Here is a 4976-nt window from a genome sequence, read left to right on the forward strand (position 1 = left end):
GAAATCTCAGAAAACAAGTAAATTAATGCTTCAGTTATCAAGTGGCAGTTTCAACATGTCATTCACTAGAAAATGGAAAAATACACTTGGTGCTGATTCGACAAAGTATTCCAGCTTTCACCAGCAGATGGCGCTGTTACTCTGAGGAAGCGCATAATGGTTAATTGAATCTTTGAATCTCATGCATGCCCCAGTTGCATAAAACACCTTAAGTGTTTCCCTTAAAGGTTTCCCTTATTGTCCCTTACCTAAAGGAATTGTTTAAGGGCGTTGCATAGAGCCCCTCAAATATTTCCTAAGGTAGGGGATACTTAAACAATGCCACTTTTATATGTTTACATATCCTACATTACTCATCTCATATGTATATACTGTACTCTATACCATCTACTGCATCTTGCCTATGCCGTTCTGTACCATCACTCATTCATATATCTTTATGTACATATTCTTTATCCCTTTACACTTGTGTGTATAAGGTAGTAGTTGTGGAATTGTTAGGTTAGATTATTCGTTGGTTATTACTGCATTGTCGGAACTAGAAGCACAAGCATTTCGCTACACTCGCATTAACATCTGCTAACCATGTGTATCTGACAAATAACATTTGATTTGATTTAATCCACACCCTAAAAATAAAAATACATTAAGTAGACCCTACTTTGAGATGTGAGATTTCACAAACTCTTTCAATAATGACAGGAATGGAGGTCTATATTCCAGTGAGATTGCTAAGCGAACACCGACATGTTTAATTTTGCTGAAGACAAAAGTGTTATGTATGGAGCAAATTCAGTAAGGCACATTACTGAGTACCACTCTCCAAATTGGCAAGCATAGTGGTGGCCACATAATGCTATGGGTATGCTTGTAATCGTTAAAGGAATGGGGAGCTTATCAGGATAAAAAAGAAACTGAATGGAGCTAAGCACAGGTAAAATCCGAGAGGAAAACCTGGTTCAGTTTGCTTTCCACCAGAAACTTGGAGATGAATTTACCTTTCAGCTGGACAATAACCTAAAACACAAGGCCAAATCTCCACTGGAGTTGCTTACCAAGTAGACAGTAAATGTTTCTGAGTGGTCAAGTTAAAGTTTTGACTAAAATCTACCTGAAAATCTATGGCAAGACATGCCGGAGGAAAACCCGAGTGCCCTGCCTAAGGCTGATGCATCAGCTGAGAAGGCATCCATTAGAGGCTAGTAACAATCACGCCGACCATATTGGCTCTCTATTTAAGCCCACTGGGTCTGCCATCTCATCCTGCTGTTGCTTCCTGCTACTGTTACTATGCGCTGGCTTCTTTTTCTGATTTTTTTCTGCATGCTGCTGTGTTACTAGATATTTCTAGATGTTTCTATGCTGCTGTGTAACTACAGTGGGGAGAACAAGTATTTGATACACTGCCGATTTTGCAGGTTTTCCTACTTACAAAGCATGTAGAGGTCTGTAATTTTTATCATAGGTACACTTAAACTGTGAGAGACGGAATCTAAAACAAAAATCCAGAAAATCACATTGTATGATTTTTAAGTAATTAATTTGCATTTTATTGCATGACATAAGTATTTGATCACCTACCAACCAGTAAGAATTCCGGCTCTCACAGACCTGTTAGTTTTTCTTTAAGAAGCCCTCCTGTTCTCCACTCATTACCTGTATTAACTGCACCTGTTTGAACTCGTTACCTGTATAAAAGACACCTGTCCACACACTCAATCAAACAGATTCCAACCTCTCCACAATGGCCAAGACCAGAGAGCTGTGTAAGGACATCAGGGATAAAAGTGTAGACCTGCACAAGGCTGGGATGGGCTACAGGACAATAGGCAAGCAGCTTGGTGAGAAGGAAACAACTGTTGGTGCAATTATTAGAAAATGGAAGAAGTTCAAGATGACGGTCAATCACCCTCGGTCTGGGGCTCCATGCAAGATTTCACCTCGTGGGGCATCAATGATCATGAGGAAGGTGAGGGATCAGCCCAGAACTACACGGCAGGACCTGGTCAATGACCTGAAGAGAGCTGGGACCACAGTCTCAAAGAAAACCATTAGTAACACACTACGCCGTCATGGATTAAAATCCTGCAGCGCACGCAAGGTCCCCCTGCTTAAGCCAGTGCATGTCCAGGCCTGTCTGAAGTTTGCCAATGACCATCTGGATGATCCAGAGGAGGAATGGGAGAAGGTCATGTGGTCTGATGAGACAAAAATAGAGCTTTTTGGTCTAACTCCACTCACCGTGTTTGGAGGAAGAAGACGTATGAGTACAACCCCAAGAACACCATCCCAACCGTGAAGCATGAAGGTGGAAAGATCATTCTTTGGGGATGCTTTTCTGCAAAGGGGACAGGACGACTGCACCGTATTGAGGGGAGGATGGATGGGGCCATGTATCGCGAGATCTTGGCCAACAACCTCCTTCCCTCAGTAAGAGCATTGAAGATGGGTCGTGGCTGGGTCTTCCAGCATGACAACGACACGAAGCACACAGCCATGGCAACTAAGGAGTGGCTCCGTAAGAAGCATCTCAAGGTCCTGGAGTGGCCTAGCCAGTCTCCAGACCTGAACCCAATAGAAAATCTTTGGAGGGAGCTGAACGTCCGTATTGCCCAGCGACAGCCCCGAAACCTGAAGGATCTGGAGAAGATCTGTAGGGAGGAGTGGGCCAAAATCCCTGCTGCAGTGTGTGCAAACCTAGTCAAGAACTACAGGAAACGTATGATCTCTGTAATTGCAAACAAAGGTTTCTGTACCAAATATTAAGTTCTGCTTTTCTGATGTATCAAATACTTATGTCATGCAATAAAATGCAAATTAATTACTTAAAAATCATACAATGTGATTTTCTGGATTTTTGTTTTAGATTCCGTCTCTCATAGTTGAAGTGTACCTATGATAAAAATTACAGACCTCTACATGCTTTGTAAGTAGGAAAACCTGCAAAATCGGCAGTGTATCAAATACTTGTTCTCCCCACTGTAGATGTTTCTATGCTGCTGTGTAACTAGATGTTTCTATGCTGCTGTGTTACTAGATGTTTCTATGCTGCTGTGTTACTAGATGTTTCTATGCTGCTGTGTAACTAGATGTTTCTATGCTGCTGTGTAACTAGATGTTTCTATGCTGCTGTGTTACTAGATGTTTCTCTCTATGCTGCTGTGTAACTAGATGTTTCTCTCTATGCTGCTGTGTAACTAGATGTTTCTCTCTATGCTGCTGTGTAACTAGATGTTTCTCTCTATGCTGCTGTGTTACTAGATGTTTCTATGCTGCTGTGTTACTAGATGTTTCTCTCTATGCTGCTGTGTTACTAGATGTTTCTCTCTATGCTGCTGTGTAACTAGATGTTTCTCTCTATGCTGCTGTGTTACTAGATGTTTCTATGCTGCTGTGTAACTAGATGTTTCTATGCTGCTGTGTTACTAGATGTTTCTCACTATGCTGCTGTGTTACTAGATGTTTCTCACTATGCTGCTGTGTAACTAGATGTTTCTATGCTGCTGTGTAACTAGATGTTTCTATGCTGCTGTGTAACTAGATGTTTCTATGCTGCTGTGTAACTAGATGTTTCTATGCTGCTGTGTTACTAGATGTTTCTATGCTGCTGTGTTACTAGATGTTTCTATGCTGCTGTGTTACTAGATGTTTCTATGCTGCTGTGTAAACTAGATGTTTCTATGCTGCTGTGTAACTAGATGTTTCTATGCTGCTGTGTAACTAGATGTTACTCTCTATGCTGCTGTGTAACTAGATGTTTCTATGCTGCTGTGTTACTAGATGTTTCTATGCTGCTGTGTTACTAGATGTTTCTATGCTGCTGTGTAAACTAGATGTTTCTATGCTGCTGTGTAACTAGATGTTTCTATGCTGCTGTGTAACTAGATGTTTCTCTCTATGCTGCTGTGTAACTAGATGTTTCTCTCTATGCTGCTGTGTAACTAGATGTTTCTCTCTATGCTGCTGTGTAACTAGATGTTTCTCTCTATGCTGCTGTGTAACTAGATGTTTCTATGCTGCTGTGTAACTAGATGTTTCTATGCTGCTGTGTAACTAGATGTTTCTATGCTGCTGTGTAACTACATGTTTCTATGCTGCTGTGTAACTAGATGTTTCTATGCTGCTGTGTTACTAGATGTTTCTCTCTATGCTGCTGTGTTACTAGATGTTTCTATGCTGCTGTGTTACTAGATGTTTCTCTCTATGCTGCTGTGTAAATAGATGTTTCTCTCTATGCTGCTGTGTAACTAGATGTTTCTATGCTGCTGTGTAACTAGATGTTTCTCTGCTGCTGTGTAACTAGATGTTTCGATGCTGCTGTGTTACTAGATGTTTCTATGCTGCTGTGTTACTAGATGTTTCTATGCTGCTGTGTTACTAGATGTTTCTATGCTGCTGTGTTACTAGATGTTTCTCTCTATATTGCTGTGTTACTAGATGTTTCTATGCTGTTGTGTTACTAGATGTTTCTATGCTGCTGTGTTACTAATGTTTCTATGCTGCTGTGTTACTAGATGTTTCTATGCTGCTGTGTTACTAGATGTTTCTATGCTGCTGTGTTACTAGATGTTTCCCTCTATGCTGCTGTGTAACTAGATGTTTCTATGTTGCTGTGTAACTAGATGTTTCTCTCTCTGCTGCTGTGTAACTAGATGTTTCTATGCTGCTGTGTAACTAGATGTTTCTCTCTATGCTGCTGTGTAACTAGATGTTTCTCTCTATGCTGCTGTGTAACTAGATGTTTCTCTCTATGCTGCTGTGTAACTAGATGTTTCTATGCTGCTGTGTAACTAGATGTTTCTCTCTATGCTGCTGTGTTACTAGATGTTTCTGTGCTGCTGTGTTACTAGATGTTTCTGTGCTGCTGTGTTACTAGATGTTTCTATGCTGCTGTGTAACTAGATGTTTCTATGCTGCTGTGTAACTAGATGTTTCTATGCTGCTGTGTTACTAGATGTTTTTCTCTATGCTGCTGT

Source organism: Salvelinus alpinus, chromosome 8 (genome assembly GCF_045679555.1).
Source record: "Salvelinus alpinus chromosome 8, SLU_Salpinus.1, whole genome shotgun sequence".
NCBI classification, from domain to species: Eukaryota; Metazoa; Chordata; class Actinopteri; order Salmoniformes; family Salmonidae; genus Salvelinus; species Salvelinus alpinus.